Source organism: Amblyomma mixtum, chromosome 1 (genome assembly GCF_055824585.1).
Source record: "Amblyomma mixtum isolate Tamu chromosome 1, ASM5582458v1, whole genome shotgun sequence".
NCBI classification, from domain to species: Eukaryota; Metazoa; Arthropoda; class Arachnida; order Ixodida; family Ixodidae; genus Amblyomma; species Amblyomma mixtum.
In genome coordinates, this window is record NC_143012.1 from 327361198 (window position 1) to 327380601 (window position 19404).

The following is a 19404-nucleotide window of genomic DNA, read 5'->3' on the forward strand; positions in this document are numbered from 1 at the left end:
CACACTCGCACTCATGACAAGTCACACTCACAACCACTCACTCGCACTCATGTCCACTCACACTCACAACCACTCACTCGCACTCATGACCACTCGCACTGACAACCACTCACTCACACTCATTTCCACTCACACTCATACTCATGTCCGCTCACTCGCATTTACGTTCAGTGTACTGTTTCCTTGTTTGCTGACAACGGAGGGGATGAGAGATTTACTGTCGCGGCGACTGCCCTCGTAGCTCCCCTAACATTACCCTGAGTCGCAAAGATGTGGTGGTGAGCTGCCCAGGCTTTGTCGGGCTATTTGGCCAATTTGCACAGTTTCGATGCTCGAAGAAAGTAGTCACTCATCACGCATATTCCATGCACCGAATGCAACGCACCTGTGCTCCTGCGCTTGCTGCTGAGACGATGATTGCCTGTATAGCGTCAGCAGCTGAGATGCTTAGAGAAGTTTTTGAACAGTGTCCATAGGCGTGCGCAGTGTTCTCCATGAGAATGAGCCAAGTTTTAGCGCAGTGCCCCCCCCCCCCTCCTCCCCGCCCCCCACCCCAACCACCTCTCACCTAGGCCCCTGCCGCCAAAACGGAGAGCAAATATGAGGAATGATTATAAAACATTTATTTACATGTGATGGAATTGCTAAATATACAGGATATTATAGAGGTGTAGTTTTTTATTTTAATCTGTAGCATCGGCAGAGGAATATATGGTATAGAGAGGATAAGCGGCTGGTTTTTTTGACGCTCAAAATGTGAACAAGTGAGGGGAAAGATTTACAGTATTTCCAGCGTCTCCACAAGAGGTCTTGTCTCCACCCAGACGAAGACAGTCCTCTTGTTGAAACGTTCGCAAACACCCTGAGGCTTTCCCTCCCTTGTTCACCACGTGAGTACCGGCAGAGGAAGGCAGTCATTGCGTCGCTGAAGCATTGATGTAGCATCGCGCTTCCGGAGTAATTTCCGTTCTCTCTAGACCACAGAAACTATGACAGATTTGTTTTTTGGTTACTGTCACAGCAAAAAAGAAACTGAAAAGATTGCCTCCAAAATGACCTGGCAAGTAAACAGTTCTTGGAACGCAACATCAGAGGTCTTTGGCCGTTAAAAAACCTGCTTGGCGGTAGCACTGCACTGTAAACAATGACCGAATAGGTCCGACAGATTAAATGTATGGGGCAGACTTGGCGATTAGGGGGGAAGGGGGGGCGCACCTCCTTCCCTTGTGCGTGTGCCTATGACGGTGTGCAAGTAATAATGAGTTTGCATAATAATGAGTTTGCCTTGACAATATTCTTGGATGGTGTCTAATTACCAAGATTTGGTCTTCCTTGACAATGACGTGTCTGTGACTCTGCATCAACTCATTGGAGTCAAGTGACGATTATGAATACTTTTCGCGGCATGGAAAATGGAGCGTGTTTTTCAAAAGATCGAGTGATTTCCTCACACAAAGGAAAATGGCTGGAATGGGTCGCAAGTAGAGGATTTCCCCGCGTAATAACGATGCTAGGGGAGGTTGCCATTATCAATCCATTTACAAAACCTACTAAGCTTACTATGTGTGACCGATCTGTGTACTGTACATGTCTGCAGGCAGTACGTTTTCTGTATTGCCCATAATCCCTGTCTGAAGGAAGTTGTACAAACCAACGCGGTGTTTTTGAGGCCAGTGCATGCGGAGGCCACATGCGCATCCGCGTGGTAATAAGGGGTGCTTACTTTGCACCCGATTATTCTCCAACGTCGTTCTCGGAAGAATGCATATGCAGCTAACTTGTTAGCCAATTTGAGCCAATCTGAAATGATATGACTTTACTGGGAAAAAGCGCTATCCAGAAGTTCTTGGTGGAAATCATAGTATCTGCTTCAAATGATGCCTCATGCTGTCCAGATATCAGTTAGGGTAAGATTGCTGAAATCGGTGCGTGCCAACAGAAGTTAATCCCCTTGCTGTACACGAAAAATGAACAAAATCGCATTTCACGAGCTCATTTCGGTTTCACTCGCCAAATGCCGAAGATTAGGCGGCACAAATGAGAACCAAGCCTCGCATACATGCAGCGGAAGCTTGTATGCAGTTGTTGACTTGTTAGGAGAAGGTAAGTGACGCCAACCAAGTAAAATACAGAAAAAACACAACGTTTCGGGACCGGCTCGGCCCCTTCTTCAGTGTGACTACGGGCGAGCGCAGCTTGGCTTTTTAAGCCCCTGCGTGGAGGACCTCCGGGTCAATGGCCGCAGCCCATGGACATAGGATGAGGGGAGAGTCCCCAGGGAACGATTAACATTCTCTCGTGTTTGCTGAATGTGCCACGACTCAAGTAGACGCCTCCTGCGTGGGTTAGCTTCCGTTTCCAATACAATGGTGCTGTCGAAGTCAATTGGATGGTCACACCCTTCGCAGTGTTCGGCCACGGCGCTGCGTTGACGATTGATGTGACGGACGTCCGCTTTGTGTTGGCTCATCCTTTCCGCGAAGTGCTTCGTTTCCCCTATGTACGACGCCGGGCAGACGGAACACGGAATTTTCTACACGACGCCCTGGGCCTTTTCTCTGGGCTGCCGGTTTTTTGGGCGGGGGAGAATGCGACCGATAGAGCTGGTGGTGGTGGTGGTAGTGGTTTATTTAAAAAAAGATAAATAAATAAATAAATAAAAAGTGAAGCAAAAGAGTGTTGCCGGCCGCGGCAATTGCACCCGAGCTGCAGCCGGCGGAAATGAAAGGGAAAGGGAGAGAATAGTGAGGAGAAGTATAGACGGGAGCGACAGCAAGAAAGGATAGGGGAGAGCTTTGTACACTATTTACAAAATACAAAAGTAATCAAGTTCGCGCCGCTCGCGCGCTAATGTCCAAACATTGTCCGAAAATAAGTGCGCGCGAGCGACCACTGCGCACAATCACAAAAGATGTAAACACAATGTACATAGCCGCGCGCACATATAGCGTCCTGTCACGGACTAATCGCGCGCGCGACACACTGCACTAGCGGCCGGGGTGGGGCGCCCGGCCGCGTATACCGTCCGAGGTAGCACCAACGGAGCGTTCCTGTCACGCGTGCACTACCTGGCGAAGAGCAAGCGGGAAGTCAAGCCTGCCTGCTCGATGAACACACAGAGGCTCACCATTGTTCTGTCGCGGGTGCGCGCACTGCCGCGCGGCCACAGGAGCGCTTCGAGACTGTCCGGGATGATTCCCAGCGCCCTGTAGGCCGCGAGCATCTCGCGACGCGGCACTGCAGAAGCGGTACAGCGAAGGAGCATGTGCTCCAATGTTTCCACTGCGCCGCAGTCAGCGCACGCGTCGCTCGACGAAAGTCCGTGGCGCACCCGTCTTACCCCGGGCCACACGCAGCCGACGCGCACTCGGATGATCATCGCCGATAGAGCTGGTCGGTTTGTGCGGTGCCAGCACCCCTTCTGCCAGCACCCCAACCAGACAGACTTCTGTCGAATGTTTTCTTTTGAGTTGTTGACTTGCCAGGGCAGCCCCCACCTGCTCATATTGCCAACGGCGTAGTTCTGCTTACATGACGCTGACGGAAGCCTATTCATGACCAAAGAAAAAACATTTTTTTTTTGGACTCCGGGGAGAGCGTGGGGGAGCTTAATATTCAACTCTTTCCTGTGCTGCGAGCACAGTCCAGAGTCGAATATGTCGGCACCCTTCGAACTGTTTGTGAAAAGCTCCTGGCCCCCCTTCCGCCCGCCGCCCTCAGTTTTCTGTTCTCTTCTGGTCACATTTTTGGCTGTGGCGTCGTATGTTTTTTTCTTCAGTGCCTTAGCAGCACTCGCTTGCACAATACTTTTAAGCCAAACGAAAAGTGTCGCCCTAGTTTGATTCTTATTAACTTTCAGTCGCGTGTACTGCTTTTCTTCTGTAGTTTTTTTTTCTCGAGCGAAACGGTGACAATACTCAGACACATTGTATTTTATATCCCTTTCCCGAGTACATAAAAATTAATTTCGAACTGTACGTCCAACCAATCAAAAAAGGTCCGGCAATTTGGTTGCCACCTCATATCCACTTCCGAAAATCGCCGCAACGTTTCATCACAGTTGAGTTTCCCTCTCAATCTTGTAGAGGTAAATCACGTTGATGATGATTATTGAAGGGTGCTTGACGTCTTGCAGATTCGATATTGCTCGATCACGTTGCCAGAGGACACTTCTGGAGAGGTTAACTTTTTATTACCAATTAATAAAACAAAGAAAGATACAAGCAAGGAGAAAACTTGTTTACATTTGACTGACCAGTAGCTTTACGTGACGAAACCAGCCCTCGGTCCCGCCCAAACACTTGATTTTAAACCCTATGACCCTGCCATCGGTGGAGACAGTAACCAATTAGGTAACTCCACATACATCAACCTAATAAATCATTGGGGAAAGGAAAACGTCGCCAATCAACAACTGTAAAAGGACAACACAGCCAATCAGTGATTTTGGAAAGAAGATAACTCACCTCCACAAACACTGCACAAATATGTACATTTTCCACCATCATGATTTCGGAGGTTTCTCCCTTCGTCCCGCGAGCTTCGCAAACATTCTCGATTTCCCACGGTGCAGGTTGTTTCAACCTCTGGTAAACTCAGGTTCGGGGAAAGTCACCTCAAGGCCCATCTGTTCAGTACCGTCACTTACAAACTGTCTTCAAGCCTGTAGCTAGCGTCGCAATGTCCTGTTGACCGCGCCTCAAGTTGTCAACGCGTGCTGCCATAGACATGGGACAAAAGCTACACGACGAGGATCCGCCTTTCCGCAAGAACGTGCCCAGTGAAATGCGACCTGGCGTATATATTCCCGGAGGGTGTTTGACCTTTCCCTTATTCTCGGAATCCGTCGCTATCCCGCTCCCCTTATACCGCTGTGCAGCCAGTGTGACTCATCTCCCTCCCTGCAGTTGTGCGGAGGGCAGAAAAAACAAACTCAATGGACATTCCTTTATCGCGAACCCGGACGCGACAAACAATGCACAGGACCGCGAACTTCACTACCACCATCAGCACGAAACAATAATTTCTGGCGCAAATTAAAACATAAAATATTGCCGCTTTGGATATCTCCTTGGGCGTCAAAGACATTACCATGCCTGATGCTATGCATACAAAAAAAATAAATTATAAAAGCCACATGCTGGATTTCCGACGCTGGGCTCTTTAAAGTACATGATAGAAACAAGAATCCTCTGGCGTTACCGAAAAGCGCACTTGGTTTTCGCGTCGTTTCCGGGCTTGAGCCGGGTTTGTGCAGTTCAAGACCTGGGATAAAGGAGGTCGGGTTACCGCATGGGTCAGAGCCTATGAACAAATTACGGCCAGATGAGAGCTCTGCAATGCGCACACCTGGGCAAAGAAAAAAAACCTAAGTCCACTGCAGCACCCGAGGTCCCAACTTACGGTAGTTATTGCCGAGCAGCGGACAGTCGTTGTTTCAGCAGTAAGCATTGTAACTCATATGTATACGAGATCGAGCCATGCGGGGAGCGTGGCAAGAGACATATATCTATATTTTCAGGACTGGCAATGCGAAATTCGATAAAGGGTCTCAAAAAACTTGTAGCGGCTCTCTGCATGCGCGAAGGGCCTGCGCCCCTGCCAACGGTGAACTACAAAAGCAACGAAAGATTGCCGTTCCCGTGCCAGCGGAATCCTTTCCTTCGGTTGTCCAAAGACACCGGCATGATGCCTTATGCTGCTTCGAGCGTCTTCAGTAGTGAATATTTGCTTCCCGCAGCTGTCAACAACATGAAAATAGCTAAGCGGGCATCAGCGTCACGAAACATGGGCGACCGACTTCACTGTCGCTTCCACCCACCACTCACATCCACTCATTGCCACTCACGTCCATTCACAACCACTCATTGCTACTCACGTCCACTCACAACCACTCATTGCCACTCACGCCCACTCACATCCACTCATCAATCATACCCACTCACCTCTACTCACGCTCACATCCACTCAATCGCATTCGCACTCATGTCCACTCACACTCACGTCCACTCACACTCACACTTATGACCACCCCCACTCACATCCACTCACTCGCACTCACACTCACGTCCACTCACACTCACGACCATTCACTCACATTCACACTCATGATAACCCACACTCATATCCACTCACTCGCACTCACACTCACGTCCACTCGCACTCACGACCACTCACTCGCACTCACACTCAGACCACCCACACTCACATCCACTCACTCGCACTCACACTCATGATTACCGAAACTCATATCCACTCACTCGCACTCACACTCACGTCCACTCGCACTCACGACCACTCACTCACACTCACACTCACAGACGTGAGTGTGAGTGTGAGTGAGGCGATATGAGTGCACTCATGAGTGAGTGTGCCGACCTATGACGTTAATAGCCGGGACTGTCAAACAAAATTAGCGCACGGGCAGAACAGGGACAAGCAAGGACACACACGAGCGCTAGCTTCCAACAATTTATTGTGAACCGCATGGCCGTTAATGTACACGACGTGGCGATACATTGTGCAGGCGTAGGCGGACAAACAGTTTCAATAGTTTCTCAGATAATCTAGTTTCCTTTCGAGATAGTCCAACAGACGGTTTCGCGATGCACAAGTCATCTAAGCTATCTATGTACACAATATTCTAGGTACACAATCTTCACAGTTCCTGCATTGTACATCAAGAAAACCACCTTTTTTCTTTTACATTGTAACGAAGCTCGCGAAGGCGTTCGTTCACGCACCTTCCACTCTGACCTATATATTTCGTTCCACATGTCAATGGAATGCTGTGCACAATTGATTTCATACATTCAACGAACTTGGTTACATGCTTCGTGGTACAGCCACCCTTTTTAGCAGGGCCAGCGCTTGTCGATTTGCCGTGTTTCCGCAACTTTTCAGGAGCTGAAAAAACGACTTTGACATTGGCCCGTTGTCCAATTTTTTTTCAAGCGATGGGTCAAGCCGTGAATGTAAGGCATAACAGCAACTTTTTCCTTTGCTGAAAGAGGAAGTTGGTTGGTTGGTTTATGGGGTTTAACGTCCCAAAGCGACTAAGGCTATGAGAGACGCCGTAGTGGAGGGCTCCGGAAATTTCGACCACCTGGGTTGACATCGCACAGTACACGGGCCTCTAGAATTTCTCCTCCAAAGAAATTCAGCCGCCGCGGCCGGGATCGAACCCGCGTCTTTCGGGTCAGCAGCCGAGCACCATAACCACTGAGCCACCGCGGCGGCGGCAAAAGAGGAAGGGAGACATCTAGAGGGGAACACCCTCTCCCACCTCCTCTTTCAGCACCTTTGCGTACCTATCTATGAAGCATGCAATGTCATCACCAAGAACTCTAGCAATCTTACCCGCGAAATCATTGAAGCAGAAGCCATAGACAGCTTAGGTGACTTGGGCATCGCGAAACCGTCTGTCGGACTATCTCGAAAGGAACTAGATTATCTGAGAAACTATTGAAATTGTTTGTACCCTGCGCCTGCGCAATGTATCGCCACGTCGTGTATATCTACTGCCCCGCGGTTCACTGTCGGAAGTCAGCGCTTGTGTGTGTCCTTGCTTGTCCCTGTTCTGCCCCTGCACTATTTTTGTTTGACTTGTGCTAGCAACAAGCCCAAACTGTCACCTTAATTGCCGGGCCTCGAGCATAAAGACCGTCAAGCGAAGTTCCTGTCCTTTTGCTGCTATTTTGTGTCGTGCATGTCCTTTAACATATACTGCTGGGTTCCTGCGGCAGTTGCGCGGATGCTAACAACAAGGGCACCAGACGCCAAGGAGAGCTGGGCCACACAGAGCCGAACGCAGACGCGTCAATAGGACCAGACCCTCGTCTGGACATACAGATAGAAAGAGAGAGAGTACGAAAGCTTATTTATTTACAAAGGAAGGCCGAGAAGTGAAATCTCCCGAACCGCGCCTTTAGCCGCACGTCTTCGATCCGTTCGCGCCGTCCACTCAGGCGAAGCTCCCTAAATCCGGTGCGCGCCTGCCTGCTTTCTCTTTTCATAGCCTGTAAAGAAATAGCAAGAAAGAGAATGAGAATGGAGAAAGAGTCTTCTTGGAATATTCCTCTCTGCAGTATCAGTTCCATTGTGGGTGCCTGCTTCAGTGCACGTTCTTCAGCTTTCGCTGCAGGTGCTGCAAGAGGCTAGAAGCATCACAGGCTTCATTTAAACGCTTTTCTTTGCGAAAGTCTTTCTCAGAGCGTGTTCTACAAGCGCATTTAATAACGTAATCGGTCTTCCAAAGTGTCTCGCCTGTTACGCTGCACATAAATTTCTTATGTCGCTCGGCTGGGCTGCGCACTGGGCCCTGTTTCAGTGAAATGGCACGTAGTTCTCACAGCGCATCCATAGTGCACAAACGTGGTTTGTAATCAAACAGCCATTTCGTTAACACTTAGAGATAGGCCGAGTTCCATTTTGCCCCAATACAGGAGGCCAAAAAAATTGTGCAGAATTATGGTCTACTGGCAAGAAACGCAATGGCTGCTGTACAAAAAACAAACGCGCTAGCAAAACAAACATGCATTCGCCAGCGCTGCTGTGGTGCTGCTATGCGTGAGCACAGTGCCACCTGGAAAATGATGAAGGACGTGTTACGTCATAGAAGCATTCCTCGTTCAGCGGATTATTTGCTGCATGTCCGTGAGGTTGGCAAGAATTCTAAAATACGCTCGGAGTCCTTACGAAAAAATTAACTTTCTAGAACAGGGAAGCTTGGTACAGGCGTAGTAATTTTTTTCGACAGACATATACTTCAGCACTTTTATATCAACTGGCAGATATCACGTACCACACGCGCGACATGCGGCGGTCGTTGATATAGTGGGTGCGGTTACCACGGTGGCGTCTTGTCTTTAACTCTGTCAAACCATATGAATGACTGCACAATTTTCTTACGTGAAAATAGTGGTTTCGAAGAGGTCGCGACTATGTATCGAAGTGACGATCCCATCAGCACTCCGTTCAAACGATGAAACGTCGTGACGTCGTGTCACACGCCACGACGTGCTATCGAATTGATGATCGTCGAATCGCTCCTAAACAAGCAGCCGATAGGAAAGTGCGGAAGGAGAACGGGGGAGGAGGGAGGGACGCCACCGGCTGAGCGCGCTTCGGCATATGTACTAGTTGGCCGCTGCAACTCCTCGGTGAGGCAACAACGTTGCGGAGTGGTGGTGAGCCGCAGCGGCGAAGCGGCCTTGCCTGCGGCAGCTGCGGCGTGGCTGCATCGACAGCGTTTCGAAAAGCTCACTCTCCAGTCTCGCGAGCGTGTGACCTCGCCGTGGCGGGTTGCTCCCGCTGGCAGCGAACGCGATAAACGGGGGGAGGATACGCCTTTGGCGCAACGCTTATCGCCCTCGTGGAATGCCGCAGACGCAGCTGACGAGAATGCGCCCGATGCGGTGATAGCAGTCATTGTGAAGCCGCAGCGCCGTAGCCCACGTGCTAGCGGCGCTGCCGCTCGCGTCGTCTGCATCGTCGTGGCGTCTGCTGCTGCAGCCAAGCTTGAGCCGATGCAACGATTTTGGCGCTACCTTTTGAAAGCATGACTCGACTAGAGTGGACGGAGGACTGCGTACCCGGCTGCTGACGCACACGTGAGTTTGCTTGCTCCTCTCGAATCTAAAATCGCTTGCCGGTTGGCCGTCGTGTTCTTTTGCTTCGACTATGCGACCTTGCCCGTGGGCGCACGGGAAGCGGTGACGTAAGCTAGCAGCATCTGGGCGCGTGTGCAACGGCAACACGCTGCGCTGCACACTCCACGGTGCCAGATGGTTGCCTTGTGTCGCCGAGACGAAGCACGCTGTGTGTTGTCACTGCGTTTAGAGCACCGTGTTGTGCGCATTCTTTTTCCGTGTTTTGTAGAAGAAGATGCGTCCTTTCCGGCATAGTGCATGCCTGTTGCCGGCATGAATTCGGAGCATGCGAGTGCAGTGCTATACTATTATTTACAAGTTCGAGCGCAGCGAACACTGTTTACGGCGGATGGACCACATAACTGTAAAAAATTACGGAGTGCTCTTGAGTTCGTCTTACGTGCTGTGAATGCGAAAGCATGCACGCGGGGTGTTCGGATGCAGCGATGCCGTACTACTCCAGTGCAGTGGCCAGCGTAGGTGATCTGTTCGCCCTTCCCGAATGGAAGTTGATGAATACGACGATACCCATCGCGATAGACAGGCAGTTTGTGGGGTGTTATGCCGGGATGTTGGCGCTGCTCAAATGGAGTGTCCAGCGAAGGTGGTGTGTTCGCGCCGCCCGAAACCCACTTCGGAAGAAACTTGATTTAAAGAATTTTATTTTTCTTTCTTTCTTAATGAGGTCGCCTGGGTTTTCGGACCGTCTGGCGTGGACTACGACAACACCGGTCTTTCCGCCTCATTAGCCATAAAATACTTTCGCATTAGTAACCGCCGATAGCTGATCAGATCTAATTTGATTTGCGGCAGAGCTGTGGTAGAGACAAGAAACGAACGGAGCAATCTTGGGCGTTTTAACTCTTGTAGCGCGTTGCTCAATGTAGATTTAGAAGCGTAGCGTACGCATGCACGACATCGTTTCGGATCCGATTGTGCATGTGCGCACCATCACTGCGACCATGACCTGACCGTGACTGCGGCGGCACGGACAGATCAGCTTCGCTGGCCCCCGCACGAGAGCACTATGCTATCGCCGCAGCCGATCACGCCTCGCAAACTGCAACACACTCTCGCGTCGTGCATTGCACGTAGTCGTCTTCATCAACTTTCATCTGTGCGCAAGTCACGAATTATGGTTTATGGTTTCTGCGGGTTTAACGTCCCGAAAGGAAAGGAAACGCGCTTTCAATCGCGCGTTCAGTTAGTACGTGGCGTTGGTGTCCACCTGCAAAAACCTGCTTTCGCACAGTATTTTGTGCTTAGTAATGCTAAACCGCCAGCAGTTTTTTATTTGTGTCGATGTGTCGCGTAGCACTAGCAACGTTTATAACTTGAACACTGCGGTTAGCAATGCTAAACCGCCAGCAGTTTTTTATTTGTGTTGATGTGTCGCGTAGAACTAGCAACGTTTATGACTTGAACACTTAAGAAAAAGATAAAAAAATTCTCCGCCGCGTGTAGAAAAAAAAAAAAAGAAAACGTTACGAATTAAGGGAGTGCTTTTAGGAAAGCAAGAGGTCGTGAGAGTCGTCAAGTCATGGCGAAGTCATGCTTCATTCACCGTTTGTCAACAAACCACTGAAAATTGCCTTAACAACTTAATGTTAGTGGCGAGAGGTTATTTCCGACTCTGGTTTCGGCAATGCACGCTTACATCCTTCCAATAAGAAATGGCTGCATTGCATTCACTGTCCAGGGCGAAATTTGGAGGTCGCCAACGGGTTGGGCACGCTCAGTTATGGTTGGATATATCTTTTGTCTAAATCGGCCATGCTAAAATTTCTACGGTGGTCCGGGCCATATTTTGGACATGACCCGAGCCAAGTTTGGAAGTCGCCATCGTGTCGGGCACAGTCAGTCATGGTTGAATATCGATTTTGGGCCAAATTGTCCGAGGTTAATCTTTCAGTCTGTTGCTATGTTGTGCTTCTCAAGGTTAAACCAAGGTCAAATCAGGCACGGAATGGTGAGTGACTTTTGCGTTGAGTAGACCTACCGCTCTAAAAGAGGCTACAGCCAAGCGATGTACTTCTGCCAGTGTACTGCCCAAAAGGACCGAAACTTGAGGGTAATAAAAAGGTTAGAAACAAGGTTATGGACAATGCAGTGAGGGACGCTAGGGAAAACGGCGGGCGTAACGCTAGGCGACGGAAAGAAAGCAGAATGGTCCAGGAAACAAACGCGAGTTGATGCTTTTGCGAAGACCAGGGGAACATAAAAAGGGAACATAAATGATAATCCCTTGAGGTAACGGAGTGGACTCCAATTTCCAAGTGATGTAAACGTAGCAGCTAGGGGACGGCAGAGGCGGATGAGATTATGGAGCGTACGGGGATGAGGGGGTCGCGGCTGGCTCAGGGAGAGGTCCTCTTGCATTGCAGTGTATACTTTTAGGCCCCTGCTGATGATGATAAAGGTCTTTTCCAGTAACAGCAGATATACCAAGGGAAGGGTTGAGGGTCGTTGAGTGAGTGAATATGAGCGACGAACTCGGGAAATTTGGTGGGAGAACGTGGCCGGTGGCGGTTAGCGGAGGACAGGGATAATCGGAGGCTTTGACCCTTTAGCGGACGACTGAAGTTGTCAGCCCGTTTATGCGTCTTTTCCGCATCAGTTTATGGTGCCTCAGTCGTAAAAAAAGATGTGACATGAAGAGCTCTTTGTTAAAGAGCATAAGCGTCCACGGCGAAAAGGGAATCTGTTTTTGCATATGCCTAGTTTCCTCTTCACTGCATTTAGGCTACCTTCATTCTTTAGGGCATGCTCGATCCTCTCGATATTATACTTCCTTATGTCGGTTACCCTGCGCATATTGATCAGCTTTGATACCTCTACCAGTTCTGTTTTGTCTGTGTGGTTAGAGGCTTTCATGGTTTTGCGTTTCTTAATCATATCTTTCGTCTCCTGAGTCTGAAGAGCTTGCAGGTATTCTGTAAACCATCCTACCGCCTACTTCTACTGTCAACTCCGTGATGATAGCTGTGAGATTATCGTTCATTGCTTGAACTTTGAGATCGTCATCCTCGGTCAAGGCCCAATATCTGTTCTGCAGCGAGATCCTTCTCTCTACACACCTCTTAGCTCTAACTAGTTTGTTCCGTTCACTCTTCAAGTCCAGACTAATTCAAATCCTTAACATCATATGGTCGCTACATCGCACCTTTCCGAGGACTTCCACATCCTGCACAATGCCATACTAGTGACGAACATGCCATGCTAATAATAGATGGAAATAATTTCAAGTTAGATACGTGCAAACATAGTAATAGTAGTACAGGAAGCACACATTCCAAGTATACTGTAGTGTTCGTAAGGAATTAAGCCAGCTGTATGTACTAATGCAAGCCATGGATTCATAAGTATGTCTGTGCAATTTGTTCATGTATCGTTTCTTTTATTGCGCTCGCTGTTCTAAGAGCTTTGGTTGCTGCGTTAAAAAATGCAAACGCAGCCGTTTAAGTGGACGCCGTGAGAGGTAGAATCTCTGTCGCAGTAGGAACATTCGCAGTTGGTTTATTATTGCATTAAACACATCCTGTTGACATATAGACTTATGTCAGCATATCAGATATAGCTCTCCTCTAGAGTGTGTTAAATTATTTGTTGGATAGTTTAAGTTATAATATCTGAGCTGTTATAAAGTCTTGACTGATGCGCATCCTAGTATTGTAATAATGAATAAAATTCTCAGTGCAAGTGCTTCACGATTGAAATAAAAGTAGGTCCTTTTAGGGGAATGCCCCTATATGAAACAGATTTGTAATAATGAGAGAAGCCAACAGCCACAGAAACCAAGGGGCACAGGGGATTTTTAATTAATTTATTTACTTTGTGGTGTTGATAAGTGATAACATATTCAGTAATATTCTAAATTGATCAACACCACAAAGTAAATAAATTAATTAAAAATCCCCTGTGCCCCTTGGTTTCTGTGGCTGTTGGCTTCTCTCATATTTATAACGAGCCCCTCATTCTCTTTCCCTTGTTTGCTTAATTGCTTAGCGAGGGCCTCGGTTCTGGCAGCCTTGACGCCATAGGAAGCATAACAGGGTTCTCACACAGCTTCCACCCTGGCCGTTCGATGACGTTCTACGTCACACCAGCGGTAACTCAGGACGTTCTACGTCCGCCGCTTACGAACGTGGGTGGCGCTGATGAACACTCTCAATGTTAGGTTATTTGTAAACATAAATACCCCCGAAAAGAGAAGATTTAACAGCCGCCGCCGTAGCTCAGAGGTAGAGCACCGGACGCGTAATTCGTAGGTCGTTGGTTCGGATCCCACCGGCGGCATGTGGTTGTTTTTTCTTCTGCTTTTCTAATCAATTATCTTTAAGTGATAACACATACAGTAATATTCTAAATTGATCAACACCACAAAGTAAATAAATTAATTAAAAATCCCCTGTGCCCCTTGGTTTCTGTGGCTGTTGGCTTCTCTCATATTTATAACGAGCCCCTCATTCCCTTTCCCTAGATTTGTAATAAGTGAGCAATTACTCATTAGCATCCACCCAAGAGCTGTCATTCAGCTACAAAGGAAAGCTATATAGCTTTCACGGAGACTTTACAGAAACAGAAGCTGTAGCCGTGCGGCTATGCTTGGGTGGATGCTAATGAGTAATCTACTCTACCTTGGCTGCTTTCACTCCCGCTCTCGGTCGCGCTTAATTTAAGACTGGCTTAAAACCTTCGAGATAAAGCGCCGAAAGCAGCTACAACAACCTCGAACAATGTAGAATAAGTGGCGTTAGCCACCCTATAGTTGCGTGCGGCTGCTATCACTAGAGATAAAACTGGTCGAATCTCGTGTCACCAAGTGATAAAGAAGTGTGCCGGCGGCTCTCAGCATGAACAAACGAAAGTTCAAAGCTTCGCGGCAATATATCAACACATCAGATATAGCCCTCCTCTAGGGCGTGTTGAATTGTTGGTTGAATAATGGAAATAATACATCTGAGCAGTGATAAATTCTTTGGTTCTAGTATATTAAGGTTCAATAAAGTTCTCGGTGCGAGTGCTACACGATTGAAATGGAAGACGGTCCAATGGTTAGGGGAACACCCTAAGGTGAAGTATATTTGCAGTAAGGGAGTAATTACTCAGTAGCATCCACCAAAGCGCAGCCGTTACCATCCAACCAAGCGGCTGCGAAAAAACGGCTGCGAAAAAAAATATATATACAGCTTTCAAGGAAACTTCACACAATTATAAACCGTAGCCGTATGGCTGGAGTTTACCTCCTCCCAGGGTGATTCTCCTAAATATTGGACTAACATCGTTCGTACTTCGAGTTGTTGATCAATTCGGTCTTTGCCCTACAATACGCTAGCCGTCCCGGTTCGTTCAATTTAGCTAAATAGAGCGGCTGCCTCGATAGCTTCGCGCCTCATCGGAGCACTCCCAGTGACGTATACAACGTATACATGAGCTTTGTTTCAGCGCGCAGTCGCGTGCAGGAGATCGAACAGGATGTCGCGACTGGTCCGGGAAGCAGCAAGATGCGTGGAATTTTCCTATTGGTTACCGTGGCTTTCGTCAGGCTACGTTCGCATGGTTTTCAGCTGTTTCATCCGTATCGGAACTTCGTCTACTGCCAGGCGCTCAAATCATGGCTTGGAGGCTATCCTGTGACTGTGTAGAGCGGCCTGTGCGGACGCAGGCGCCCAGGAGTCCAAATTGCCTGACATGGTCGGTTCTCCGTCCTCGCCATAGCGACGGGCCAAGAGCCACCGACATACGGCCTGTGTTTTGCGGCTAATCACTAAGGTTGGCCCTGCGCCCCGCAAAGTGGTGACTGCAGGCTTCAAGGTATTCTGACTTTTGACATACAGTGTTTAGGTTGCATTGAGGTGGGCAGCACAATGTTTTGCGGTGCAGCTGACTATTTAATGTACATTCGTGTTCTCGGTTCAGCGGACCCTCGCGGTGATGGCCGCAGCCCGCAGTTGTGGCCTTTTTCACAACCCAGATGACCACGATTCGGGTGAGCAGCGTAACGAGGTCACACCTGTGCCGCAGAAGCGTTCTCGCATTCCTCCTCCACAGAAATGCGCCCGCAGGGGTCTCGAAACGAAGCCGCGAATTCGAGTCAAGTAGCCGAACATTGTGTGTAGCATATATCCACAGAGCCATCGCCGTTTGCTGTACTTTCCATGCTGTGCTATTGCAGGTCTCTTAAAGGGCGGACAACGTGCGGTATTGACAAAACTGCACTTCAATCGATCGTCGCTTCAGCATCCGGGAAGCTTTACTCGTGGTGTAACGACGCAGCGTGAACCCATGGCTGGGGAGCTTGTTGCCCGCCTTTCTCGGCTGCTTCCGCATATTCACGCGCAGGCAGCAGGGGACAAAGTCGGCGGTGCAGAATGTCACGCATGGATTAACACGCGAGCCAGTCATGCAAAGCGACGGCGGAAGTGACCCCGTGCACTGGGAGCCAAGTCGGAGAAAAGTTGTAAAATTCGAGCGAAGCACGTGAGGCAGTGCTGCGGTACAAGTTGAAGAAAAAGGGAAGTACAGGAACGAAGGCGAAAACCCGATACACTCGAAGGACTCTCTTATTTATTTGTTTCTTTTTTCTTTACTTCTTGCTTTAAGGATGTTTTTTTTATTTCTTTCTTTCTTTCTCTCTTTTGCATTCGTCGCCGGTAGCGCGAGATGGTGCGGGCGTCCGCGCGGAAGTCATGGAGTTGCGCCAGCACCCCCTCCGCACGCAGAGGCATCTGTCAAAGCGGCCGCGCCCTGACTCGCCTACGCAATCCACGTACCGCTGAGGCAACTCAAGGCTCTCCCGCATCCCATTCGACGCTTTCCAGGGTGGAAAAAGTGCGTCACACACATGCAGGCCGGTCTTCACCCGCATGGCTCACACACGTGCCCATGCCGTGTGTGAGCCGTGTGTGTGTGTGATCGAGTGTTGTGACCGCGGTCGTTCGGCAAAACTATAGGATAACGCTTGGACATAGCGCGTTTTCATAAAAATCAATATAAAGGCAATTTGGCACCATTCGAACTCGTCTGCGCGATTTTCCTAACCACATCATTATTGGGCTTCGTGGAAGGTTTACAGCGAGCCCTCCGCTGTTCAAGGGTGGAATTCACCACGCTTCACGCTCCTCATGTATAATGCTTCATTACCGGCAGACACCTTCGCTGTCGCGTCCTTATGCCGCGATTGTTGCAGCGCGCGGACGCCTTGCATCCAGGAATCACTTTTGTATGCCTGAACAGCTTTGCGGCTTCGAACCCGGATTATCCATGGGCAGTTATGAAGCTTCCACTGCGTTACATGTGGTTTCGGCGATTGCACGATTTTCGCAGAGTTGAAAGTCTTTGAGGACTGTCATTTGCTCGCGTTGCCGTGCGCCGCATCCGCCGTTTAGTTCTACAGGACCAATCAATCGGGAAGGAAAAAGAGTACTGAACATAGCTTGGTGAGTGGTGAAGAGGCGCAACCTTTCCTTGCAGGTTTAAAAGAACCATTATTTATTGAACTAAAGCTTTTATCGAAACCCAAGGAGGAATTCAGGATGCCTCGAGACAGCGGCAGTTTCTGAACAATTTATTCATTTGTTCGTAAGGAGCCCCATCTTTGTTTTCATTATCATCAGTCACTGCAGGCACATTTACCCTCGTGGCAGCGGGGTACACAAAATCGGAGCACGAAATCATCATCGCCGTCGTCTTGGTAGTCGCTATCACCGCTCTGATCCCACTTTGATCAACTGCAGGACAAAGACCCCTTCCCTCCTACTGACGTGCAGTTAACCCTGTCCTGCTGCAGCTGCGTCCACCCTGTATACGCAAACTTCCCAATCTCATTCAACCGCCTGTCACCTGTCAGTCGCCGTGCTACGCTTGCCTTTTCTTCGACTCTACTCTGTTACCCTACACGACCATCGCTTATCGGCTCTTTACATTGCATACCCTGCCCATGCCCATTTCCTCAACTTGATTTCGACTATTATATATCGTTACGTGACGGTAAGCCGAAGAAGATAAGTACTTGACGAATGGTGATGGCAAGATAAAATTGCTGCGGGCGCAGCGCGAGCGTCCCGGCCCGCGCCACGCGTTTGTTTCCCAACCCACTCTGCTCTTCACTTTACACCCATTTCCATAGCTCGCTTCTCTGTCCCCAATTTGAGTTCAAGTGTTTTCGTTAGCCTCCACTTTTTCTGCCAAATATGTGGCTACTGGCAATAGGCTACCATTATATGCTTTCCTGCTGAGGGGTACTGGTAAGCTTATCTATGGCCTGAGAGTACCCGCGAAACATTCTACGCGATTGATTCTCCTAGCTATTTCACCCTTATGGCTTGGATCTGCGCTGGTTACTTTCTCTAGTAAAGTGTTGCCCTTACCTCTTCCAATAGCTCGGCGCCTATCGTAAACTGTTGGTCTCTTCCCAGACTGTTGAACGTTAGCAGATAGGAGGTTACTGTGATATTCCTTATTAACTTTTATCCCCAGCTCTTCCCACTCCAGTTCTCTGGATACCTCCTCTAAACAAGCTGTGAATAGCAATGGATAAATCTTGTCTCTCCTTAAGTACCCTTCCTGATTGGTATTTTATCATTTCTCGTGGGTATACTTTTCAGTATATTTACGTACGCCTATTCCACACCCTGGTTACACAATGCTTGCATAACTGCTCAGGTTTCGACTGAATCAAATGCTTTCTCGTAATCTATAAGGACATTTGTGGGGCCTAGTTACATTGTGCACATCTCTCTGTAACCTGGTGATTGGTGTCGAGTACCTATTGTCGATTACCATTTATACGTAGGCTTAATGTTAGCATTCTTCCAAGCTGTCAGTACGCTTTAGGTAATGAGGCACTGTATATCAAACGGGTGGTAAGTTCTGCGATTGCTTTATCCTGTCTGGCCGCTTTGTCTGCATCGCTGCACGACTGAGATCGTATATGTACTCTTTATCCCTGTTCTTGACATTACAGTGGGGTCTCTTCTCGGCGTAATGGTGCAGCATACCGGGCAAAACGTCACTGAGAAATTACGCCCAGACCAACACCGACAACATATCGTGCTAGCCGGAAACGCGGAAGGGCAAGGCTCGATCTTTCGTCATCACAGATGTTGACGCGTTTGCGGGACGCCTCGGCAAACAGGTGCTATAGCTCGCATGTTGCGTTCTGGGCCTTGCTCACGTCAGCAGCCACCCATATAAAAGCTCTCCGTCGACGACGCATGTACTCGTCCCATAGCCTTGAACGGCGGCCCGCACACCCTACGCAGTGGCTTTTTGACATCCGATCACGAGGTCGTGCGTGTTCGACATCCCGAAGTGGCGGACGTATTTCAATGGTCCGGAGTGCACAACGGACCGTGTGCTGTTATTTCGGCGCAAACTTTGTGGTGTAAATTAGCACGCGTCGCGCGAAATAAAACCGGGAACAAAAAAGTGCAGGTGGTTCTATAGGATGTTCGTCAAAAGCGGACGAAGTATAGAAATGTAAAAATGAAGCGTGGGCAGCCATACTACTTTGGTCCACGGTGCTGCGCACCCCGCCGGCCACATGCGTGTCTTTTATACAGTATTATATATGTACAAGTGTACGTCCACATGTATATGTGGATGGATACATATGTAGCATGTATAGTATATACATTTCCAATATACCATATGTAGATATAGTTACGGCGCGGCAATATGGGAGGGCACTGTCCCATAAAAAACCAAAGTGGGCGAGCAGTGACTGCAGGCGATCGAAGTGTGAAACGGAGCG

General features: G+C 48.9%; 1 protein-coding gene across 1 annotated transcript in view; it reads left to right on the top strand.

Annotated features, from left to right (window-relative positions):
* Window positions 1–9119: 9119 nt before the first annotated feature.
* The window catches only part of LOC149372828 (proton-coupled zinc antiporter SLC30A1-like), a 64942-nt gene continuing 54657 nt past the window's right edge, over window positions 9120–19404 (top strand). Inside the window, exon 1 of the mRNA XM_089567366.1 lies at window positions 9120–9611. The gene's annotated coding sequence lies outside the window, so the exon portion shown is untranslated. The remainder of the gene's footprint in view (window positions 9612–19404) is intronic.